We start from the raw sequence: 11,307 nt of genomic DNA, 5'->3' as shown, positions 1-11,307 counted from the left end.
ACTCTGCTTTGCCCTGAGCCTGCTATACGTCTCACATATGAAATTTTCATTCAAACAACTTAATTTCCAAACAATTTCACACAAATTTAAGTTGAGTATGAGCTTATAAGGTGTTGCCCAAGATATACATTTTAGCAGTTAATGAAAAAGTCTTGAGAATCTATATCCTGAATTCAAATAAAGAAAAAGGGAATACTATATCATAAAATAACAATAACCAATTAAATATACTTCAGTCTTGAGAAATATGGATCAGAATTAAAATATTCAAGTGTTTATTTTTAATATTTTTAATGTTTTATTTCTTTCTAGGAGAGAGAGAGAGAGAGACAGCTTGAGCAGGGGAGGGTCAGAGAGAGAGGGAGTCACAGACTGAAACAGCCTCCAGACTCTGAGCTGGCAGTCAGCACAGAGCCCCACGCGGGGCTCGAACCCACGAACCGCGAGATCCTGACCTAAGCGAAAGTTGGACGCTTAACCGACTAAGCCACCCAGGCGCCCCAAAAATATTCAAGTGTTTAAAACAAATCAGTTGCAAGGAACAGACATAGATTTTTGTCACTGACTTAGTTTCATTGCTGCTAAAAACGTCTTCAAACCTTATGTGAACCTTGGACTCCGGCATTCCAAGCCACAGGATTCATCCCTAAACTTAATAATCGTTCCCCATGTCTTAATAATGGCTTTTAAGCTGAACTAACAGATGCAGCAACAGACACAAGTAATTATATTAACTTGAAAAAATATATATAAATTAAATTTAGCCTGTTCTTGCCCTGGAAAATTTTAAACTTTTGAGAATTATGACATGAAATGCATAGAAACGCCACAAGGGGGTGCTGTGGATAAAGCAACAAGAGCCCTTTGCTGACCAGGAGGAGAATAGGGAAATAATCCGATTTCCACCCTCACCGAATATAGAGAGAAACACGGACCATGCACAAAAGGAGAGGAGAGATTTTAAAATAGCAATATATCAAGAACATATATCCAGAAATAGAGCATCACGCATGAAAACGGTTATCAAAAAACAGAAGAATTACTTGCCCCTACCCTTTTTTCTGATCAGAGATTGCGTAATTTTAGAAAAGCAGTCTGAGCCTCTTTTCAACAGAGCACTAAACTTGAGGTATATTTACTCATTCCCTTTAGGGAACAATCCACTTTTTTAAAAAAGTGGTTCAAAGGCTGAGTTTCCTGAAGGAAGCCTTCCAGGTGGACCCACCCACCCACCAGCCAGCCTCCAATTACACAAGGAGCTATTTCAGCTCAAAGCCTGTTTTGTATCATGACATTCTCAAGGGCTAAGTCAAAAACAAAAGCAAACAAACAAAAACCCTTACTCCTGAAGGTTTAAAATGCAAATCGAGTTCTGAAATTGAGTCAGGCTTTGATTCCTGAATTAATTAACTCCACTATTTTTAACTTCCCTGAGGTGAAGTCGCTGAAGAAAGTATGGCTGAAACTTGAAGATGAAAAGTTAGGAGCGGTTCCCTGAGTCCGCTTTCAAAGCTGCCCTGTGAGTGACAACACAAAAACGGAGCTCCTCTCACAGAGCTGGGTTGTTGTCTTTTCCATAAAAGCATTTACTTGATTGATATGATCTGTGATACCTTGAGGTTCGATTATTTTTCAAGAATCGTTTTCAAAACAAATCACAAAAGTGCTTTTCTTTCTGCTTTTCTTCGACCTCGTTAGCCTCACCCACTTTCCCCAAGTCAGCTGCAACTTAGCTACTTTACATACTTCCCCTCTGCCCCCCTGCTCTGAATTTTAGCGGGCAAAGCATGAATTAAATCATAATAAGGTAGTCCGGGTGACAGAACCAAGCACAAGGTAGGAGCTTAATAATTATTCGTTCCTTACCCAGTGCTTCCAATTGGTTTTTGTGTATGGGAAGACCACCTGCTTTGCTTACACACGAGGGTGGCTGTATGCACACTTGTCAGCGAACTTCCCACATGCTGTGACCTTGAACCCTAGGTCAGTGTCTCCCATCCAAGGAGGCCTCACCCCACTGACGTCTGCCATTGCCTCGTGAGCAGTTTCTGACATGTGCTGCCCTGTGAGAAGCACCGAGGGGCTGCAGGTGATGTGTAAACACGACGACTGGATTAAACAGCCTTTTGAAGCACTGAGCTACGAGCCTACAGGGTCTGTCATCAGTTGCTGAATTGCATGACACACAGTGATTGGTATGAGGCAACAAGGCATGAAAAGAACGTGGACTGTGTAGACAAGTCCCCTAGCGGGTTGAACAGTGTCCTCCAAAAAGATATGTTCGCGTCCTAACCTGGGGTACCTGTAAATGTAACCTTGGTTGGAAAGTTTCTTTGCAGATATTATTTATTAAATATTCTGAGAGGAGGTCATCTGGGATTTAGTGTTGGCCCTACGTCCAATGACTGGTGTCCTTCCAAGAAGAAAGAAGGGGAGATTTGACACAGACAGACACAGAAAGGAGAAGGCTGTGGGTACATGGAGGCAGATATGGGAGTGACACAGCTACAAGTCAGGGAGCACCAAGCATTGCTGTCAACAACCAAAAGCCAGAAGACAGAGATGAGAATAGAGTCCCCTTTGCTTTCCAGAAACAGCCATGCCTGTGAACACCTTAATTTCAGGCTCATCACCTCCAACACCATGAGATAATAAGTCTGTGTGTGTTTGTGTGCCTGTGTGTGTGTGTGTGTGTGTGTGTGTGTGTGTGTTTGAGAGAGCCCAAGCGGGAAAGGGTTAGAGCGAGGAGGGCAGAGGATCTGAAGCAGGCTCTGCGCTGACAGCAGCAAGCCTGATGTGGGGCTTGAACTCACAAATCGCAAGATCATGACCTGAGCCCAACTCCGACTGCTGACCCACCCAGGCGTCCCAATAAGTCTGCTGTTATAAGCCAGCCGGGCTGTAATAATTTCTTAGAGCAGCCCAAGGAAATAGATACAACTACACAGTTTCAAAGCAGTTCCCCACCAGCTCTGTGGCCCAGGACACCGAACAGCAGTATCTTCATCTAGAGTTCATAAACACGTTCCTCGCAGAGAAATCAAAAAACAACTTAGACCACCTATTATCCACTCTCCAACCTATGCAGCCATGGCTATGAGACTTAACATGTTGTGTCTCAGCTTCCTCGAGGATGGAAATAGTAACATAACCCGGTAAGGGTGGGGCAAGAACTTGGGGACCCCAGAAATCGCAGGTGCAGAGAGCCGTGCCTGCATAGACTCAGCCCTCGGCATGCCTGACCCGCTGCGGCGGTGACTGCCGCAGGAACGGAGTAGGATGGAGACCAGTAAGGTCTGGGAGTCCAGCAAACTGACTGGAGAGGAAACTCAAAGTGGACCCTGAAGCAATGGTCCTATTTGGAGGGGTCACAGAGAAGGAAAGGGCATCTCGGGAGGCGGGGTCAGTTCGGGAATCTAATGAACAAAGGGAGAGTGGAGCTGAAGGAATGTATGTACCAGGTGGGTGAGAGGGACCTGAGGGGCTGGCCAGCTAGACTGCAGTTAGAGTGCACTAGAAATCCCACAGCTCAGGTGTGATGCGGCGTGAAGAAGACAGTGAAGCCTTTGAATAAGGAAATGACACCCGAGTAAAGAGTGTTTAAGAAAGATGAGTCGGGTGGGAAAAGCAGAGCTGAGCTCCTCACACGCTGCGGGAAGGGCTGGGGCACTTGCACCCTGGCCAACGTGTGTTTAGTGCATTCAAACTACATAAACGTACTTTGTCGAATTGTCATAAACATTTCTCAACTCCTCTCAGGGTCTGACTTACCTTATCACAGACCCATAGGGAAGAGCTGGTCCTCCAAACAGCCGGAGCAGTGTTTCTGAGCACTGGACGATGCACTAGAAAGGAGAGCAAAAGACGGTAACAGACAACAGACAGCGGATGGGGGGAGGGTGGGGTTGGAGGGGGTCAAATCCTTTGCAGGTATTTGCAGGTACGCAATAAATAAGCCATTAACTGTAGTTAATAATACTGTACTGTATGTTTGAACCACGGGAATCTACCCCAAAAACCAAGAGCACACTTTACACACTCTATGTTAGCCAATTTGACAAGAAATTATATTTAAAAATAAATAAATAAATAAAAATTCTTATCACAAGGGGAAAAAGGTCCATAACTACGACAGGTGTTGGATGTTAACTAGACTTATTGTGGTCGTCATTTCACAGTACATATACATATCGGATATATAGACACTTGAAACTAATATAATGTACATTTATCAGACCTTAATTTTAAAAAGTTTGGGTGATGGTGCCTGGGTGGCTCAGCGGGTTAAGTCTCCGACTCTTGATTTCTGCTCAGGTCATGATCTCATGGCTCGTGAGATGGAGCCCTGTGATGGGCTCTGTGCTGACCTTGAGGAGCCTGCCTGGGATCCTCCCTCTCCTCTCTCAGCCCCTCCCCTGCTCATGCAGTTGCTCACTTTCTCTCAAAATAAATTAATAAACTTAAAAAAATAAAAATTAAAAAAGGAGCAAGATCAGAGGGCTGCTGTGGTCTGTAGGGAAGCTGAAGAAACTAGAAATGGGAAGGCGAATCAGACACAGGTGTTTTGAAAAGTCAGTTGACGGAAAGTGAGGACACTGAGCTGCAGGAAACAGAACGGCTGACTCCAGGGCCGTCCTGAGGTAAGTAAAACGGATTCGCTTATAGACATGGAAGGGACAGTGTAAATTTTTCTGTCTCTCTGATTCTTAGTTTCTTCATTGGCAAAATAGGGATAATAAAATTACCTATTGAATAGGGTCATCATGAGGACAAAAAAAATACCTTAAGTAAAAAAAAAATCTAGTACAGTGCTTTGTATATATGAAGTGTTCTATACATATGATTTACANGGCCAGATTTCATTCTTTCTCATTGCCATGTAGTATTCCATGGTATAGATAAACCACATCTTCTTGATCCATTTGTCCGTTGATGGACACTTAGGCTCTTTCCATGTTTTGGCTATTGTTGAGAGTGCTGCTATGAACATTGGGGTACATGGGCCCATGAGGGTCCTTTCTTAATTGTTGCCATGGTGAACCAGAATTATAGACTGACGATATCACCACTGTTAGGTCAAAATACATTGTGTGGGCTGAAAACAAATATTGCCATAGAGAGAAATTATTAGAAGGAAAACTTAGTAAAAAGAAAAAAAATTTTTTTCTAAGATTCTCTTGGCCACAGGGGGTCAGTGTTGCTTCAAAGCAAAATGACCCCAAGTCCTTTTGGGGGTACGAAGGTCTTAAAGAAATTATTACTTTAAAAAAAAAAAAACATGTTTTGATACATCTGATTTTTAGACTTACTGAGTGACAGATGGTTACAGCATGTTAAAAAATTTCAACTTGTTAAAAAAAATAAACTTGTTAAAAAATATATATTTCACGCAAAATGAACTTGGATCCTCACTGTTCAAAAGCAATAAGAGAAATTAAGAGGGGGAGAAATATATATATATATGTAGAAAAATACATGCACCCTCTTTGATATATATATGTTTTCAATGTCAGTGTTCAATTTAACTCAGAGCTCAGTGCCAAGGAAAAATAAAACCATGTCTTTACTCTCTAACTGAAGAGGTTAGACACACACCCATGTACATATTTAAATTCAGGCTTTAAAAATATAACCATCCTGGGGTACCTGAGTGGCTTAGTTGATTAAGTGTCCAACTTCTGTCATGATCTCACACTTCATGGGTTTGAGCCTTGAATCAGGCTTTGTGCTGACAGCTTAGAGCCTGGAGCCTGCCTGGGATTCGGTGTCTCCCTCTCTCTCTATACCCCTCCCCTGCTCATGTTCTGCCTCTGTTTCTCAAAAATAATAAATAAATATTTAAAAATTTAAAAATAAGAAATTAATAAAAATATAACAATCCTTGTAAATTAACAAGGTAAGAAATGCAGCTAATTAGCCAGTGAGGCCAACCTTTATGTGGATTTTTTAAAACAATAGTATATAGATTATTTCTCTGCTTCTCCTGCTACTCATTACCACATTTACCTCTTGGTAAAGGTACAAAAAAGAAAAAATAAAAGCTCTATTGACCCTATATATGAGAGAAAGAAAAGACGATTTAGTATATAGGTGCAATGGAGTAATACTCAAATAATGAAATCTGGCCATTTGCAACAACATGGATGGAACTAGAACATATTATATTAACTGAAATAAGTCACAGAGAGACAAATACCAAATGATCTCACTCATATGTGTAATTTAAGAAACAAATGAACAAAGGTTAAAACAAAATAGAGGCAAACCTTGAAGCCAACTCTCAACTGCGGAGAACAAACTGATGGTTGCGGGGGAGGGGAGGTTAAGTAAGGTAAGGAGATTAAGGAGGGCACAGGTTGATGTATGCAAGTACTGAATCACTATATCATACACCTGAAACTCATATTACACTGTTAACTAACTGGAATTTCAATAAAAACACACAAAAAAGAAAAAATAATAAAAGCTTTATTGTAGACAGTGAAGGCAGAGATTAGCATTGGCAGAATCTTCATTCTAAGAGTAGAATTGAGAGGCAGAGGAGTGGTCAAGGGAAGGAAAGCTAGATCAACCTGAACACAGGGTGAAAATTACAACTAACGTGTTGAGAAAATCCCATTGAACGATGGGGGCCAGTCTGGGGATGTGGTGTGTTGTGTTGATTCGTCCATGTTGCCCGGGTCCCTCTCTTATCTGAAACGCCTGGACGCTCGTTCGTGCATTGCTCTGGACGAAGAGGTGACAGAAATGGAGCTTTCCCAGCCCTGTGGAGCCATGTTGACTGGGTAACCAGATTCAGGAAATTACAATCACGCATTGTCATAAAGGCTCCGAAAGAAAAGAGTGAGTGACCAGACAAGACCTCTCAGAGGAAGTGACATTCAAGTGGAGACCTCAGGACCCGTCCAGACCACGAGCTGTGTGTCGCTATTCGGGTCACGGATGGTGCACAGTGAGTGGGAAGGAAAGAACATCGGGGTCCGAAGAAGGTCAGATGTTATCCCAAGGGCAGCGGGGAAACCAAAGAATGGAGGGAATCATGATCCAATCTGCATTTTAAGGGGAAAAAAGTATTTTGGCTGCTTCGTAAGTGAGTGGGCTGGGGACTTGGCAAGAATAGAAGTAGGGAGATCATGAGTGGTTAGGAAGTGTACGGTCCTCCAGAAAGGTGCTCCTGGGAAGACGGAGAGGTAAACCCGACAGTTAGAGGTGGAATCAGCAAGGCTCATTGGAGGATCAGGAAGAGGGGATGGGATGGAGGCAGTACACGTGTGTGTCTGTGTGCGCACGCACGCACCTGTATGTACACGCACACATCTGTGCTTATGCCTCTACTGCTGAAATTTAATCGTATTCTTTCTACACCAAAATACTAACCTTTCCTCTTAAAAGTAGAATTACTAAGTTTTTACTGGTTATACAGAGAAACATCAAGCAATACATCATTGATTGTGTTGATTGAAGTACATAAAATAACACCAATTGAGTGTCATGACTTTACTGATTATGAAAGCAAAAGACTATATTCAGCCAAACGCTTTTAAAATTTAATAAAGACAGTATCAAAAGATGATTATTCCCTTGCAGTTCTGATTGTATATCCATTGTTCAAAGTCTCTGTCGATTTTTCTGTTGAGAATATCCGTGGGAAAGAAACAAATTGAATCCAAAAGTATTCATCTCCAAATCTATCAATTATAGTCCAATTTCGTTTCCATTCTGTGGGAGCATTTTCAACACCATGCAAGCGCGGTGATAAGACTATCTGCCTCAGCCAGGCAGCCCACGGGAGAAACGATCGTCTGCGGATACTTCTAAGTCTCATTAAAACTACAAAGACTAAAATACTCTAAATGGGCAGAGCTGCTGCCCTAAATTAGTCCTGGACTTTCTGATGAAAATGGAGGTTACCTGGGCAAGCCGGTTTCCACCCAGCAGGACCGGATGGTCAACTCTTGTGGGTAGAATCTTAGGTGAATTGATTTCAAAAGGAGTGAGGTGCCAGGAATTGATTTCAAAAGGAGTGAGGTGCCAGGTGGAGCCCACAGGAGACTCCAGGTGCTGGGGGTTGGGAAATAGTTTTAAATCATAGAACACAGTGATGAAAAGGCAGCTACCCAGAATGGCGATAGCTTTCCTCTAAAAGAGTATGACAGTAACAGGTAGCTAGTCACTGGGCAATATCTACAAAAAGCCAGAAAGATGTTTAGAACCACACGACATTTAAGGGCAGCACACATGTTGTTTGCCTGAATCTGTTCCCGTCACACTGTCCCTCTGCCTGTCCCTTGCATAAAGCTGCATCTTATCCCCATGACACCTCTATTTTAAGGAACAGCCCAGCGCACCTGGGTGGCTCAGTGGGTTGAGCATCTGGCTTCACCTCAGGTCATAATAATCTGCCGGTTTGTGGGTTCGAGCCCCACGTTGGGCTCTGTACCAACAGCTTGGACACTGGAGCCTGCTTTGGATTCTGTGTCCCCATATCTCTTTGCCCTTCTCCCCCTCTCTCTCTCAAAAATAAATAAACATAAAAAAAATAAAAGGAACAGCCCAAGGCTCCTTGACTCCTCCCATTGGTGATTGTTGTAGGAACAAATGAAGCTGTTGGATGTAAAGGGCTTTGAAAGATTAAAATGTTCAATGCAAACGCAAGACAATGTTATAATGAATTATGATTTTCTTTTAGGATTCATGTTACATTTTATTATAACTATAGACCTTTTGTAAAGCACAAATATCATACAATTATAATTATAAATTTCATATTATATAATAGTATACATCACTTATTGTTAATGCTCAATAAAAAAATAAATGCTAAACTCTCCTTAAAAGATTTTTGGGGGTCACCTGGTTGGCTCAGCTGGTTAAGCTCCTGACTTCTGCTCAGGTCATGATCTCGCAGTTCATGGGTTCAAGCCCCACATCTGACTCCGCACTGACAGCGCGGAGCCTGGAGACTGCTTCAGATTCTGCGTCTCCCTCTCTCTCTATGCTCCTCCCCGACTTGTACTCATGCTGTCTCTCAAAACTGAATAAACTTAAAAAAAAGAGAGAGATTTTTTTGTAGGACCACCTGGTGGCTCACTTGGTTAAGCGTCCGAGTCTTAATTTTGTCAATGGTCATGATATCATGGTTTGTGGGTTTGAGCCCCACGTCCGGCTCTGAGCTGACAGCATGGAACCTGCTTAGGATTGTGTCTCCCTCTCTCTCTCCCCCTCCCCTATTTGTGCTCTTTCTCTCTCTCTCAAAAATAGATAAATACATTGAAAAAATACGATATTTTTAACTATAGCTATTTAGATTTCATCCCCAATCTTGAAATCTGGCTTCCCAGGATGGGATCATGGCATATGTATTTTTTACGACTCTCTACATGAGTTTGATGTGCATCCCAGCTTCGGAGTCTCTCCATCGCTTTGATGAATATAAGCAAGAGGACAATTGTAGTGGTCAAATAAATATAATGTATTTTAATGTACATATTTAAATTGAGATTTTAAAAATACAATCCTTATAAATTAGCGAGGTGAAAAATGCAAATAATTTTCTATTAATCCACACCTTTATGTACCTGATTTTTTTAAAAAGCAGGAATATAAAAACCATTTCTCCTCTCCTGCCACTCATTACTGCAGTATCTCTGTCCCCCTTAAAGCTGGACATCTCCCCAGGGTGCCTGGATGGCTCAGTCACTTAAGTGGCCGATTCTACATATCAGCTCGGCCATGATCTCATGGTTTCATGGGAGGGATTGAGCCCCTAATTGGGCTTTGCACTGACAGCAAGGAGCCTACTCTGTCTCTTTTTCTCTGTCTGCCCCTCCCCAACTCATTCTCTCTCTCTCTCTCTCTCTCTCAAATTTTAAAAAAAAATGTAAAAAAAAAAAAACCTGGAGGTGTGCCTGGGTGGCTCTGATGGTTGAGGGTCCAACTTTGCCCCAGGTCATGATCTCACGGTTGGTGAGATGGAGCCCCACATCAGGCTCTGTGCTGACAGCTCAGAGCCTGGAGCCGCTTCAGATTCTGTGTCCCTCTTCTGTCTCTTTAAATGTTGAATTAACATTAAAAAAAGCAAATTGGAAATCTCTAAAAGGCATCCATCTCACAGGTAATCAGAGACATATCCCTGGGGGGTCCCCATCTCTGGCTCCTGTCTAATGCTCAGAAGCGTACAAACTCCGGCCGCCGTCGGTTCCCTCTCCAGGGCTGCCCGCTGCAATCCCAGGATGCCAGTGCCCCGAGCGCAGGCTTCTCCACCGAGCCAAGTCAGGCCCTGGGTGCCCGCACCCTCAGGGCACACACCCTGTGCTGTGCTGCGCTATCCACTGTGATGCGGTGAGCCCACACACACACCACACACATCACACACCACACACACACACCTACACCCCCATATACACACACCTACACACACCCCCATATACACACACCTACACACACCCCATATACACACGCCTACACACACACACCTACACACACCACACACGCACACCTACACACACCCCATATACACACACCACACACGCACACCTGAACACACGCATACATACACACCACACACATGCACACACACCTACACAGACCACACACACACACACACCTGAGGGTTGAGCTGGGGGCTGACAGCCAGTGGCTCAAGTCAAAATTCTCTCTCTACAAATCAATAATCTAGGGTGTTTCTATCACACCAGGTTTGACCCAACTCTCTTATTTTCTCACTAGAAAAGGCTGCTCCAAGGACTCAGGCAGAAATGCTTGATTTTAGCTTGACTACAACTTAGATTTAGGCTGTGAGCTCTTAACGTCATTCGCAGAGTCCTTGGTTTGCTGTGGGAGGAAAATCTGACAGACCAGTAGTATCGGGAGGAAATGCATGGAAAAGCTACTTTTATTTATAATGAAACATATCATTTAGATCATTCCAAAGAGCTGTTCCAATGTTTATCTTCTATTCTCCATGGCAGTGTGATCAATCTATAGCGTTATTCCTTACCTTCCTTCCTCCATCCAAGAACAACTTTGTGATATTCCAAAATATCTGGAAAATGACCCAGCCATGTGCTGCTCCATTAAGCAAGTATGTCATTAAAGACTTCTTTGTCATCGCTGGTCCTTCACAAGGTGACTGTTTCTTCTGACTCTGTGAAGGCACCCATGTCAGGGATTGTTGGTCAGGCAAAGCCTCAGTGCTTACCTCTGATTTATGCAGAAGAGCAAACCCCCAGATGGTATCCATTAATGCAGAATGGGAGAGGGCGGGGCCCGAACAGCAGATAAGCATCAGAAATGCCTCTTACCTTG

This window comes from Crocuta crocuta, unplaced genomic scaffold, assembly GCF_008692635.1.
Source record: "Crocuta crocuta isolate KB4526 unplaced genomic scaffold, BGI_CrCroc_1.0 scaffold101, whole genome shotgun sequence".
In the NCBI taxonomy this organism is placed as follows: domain Eukaryota; kingdom Metazoa; phylum Chordata; class Mammalia; order Carnivora; family Hyaenidae; genus Crocuta; species Crocuta crocuta.
The sequence above is the reverse complement of the archived record's forward strand: the minus strand, read 5'-3'. Positions refer to the sequence as shown.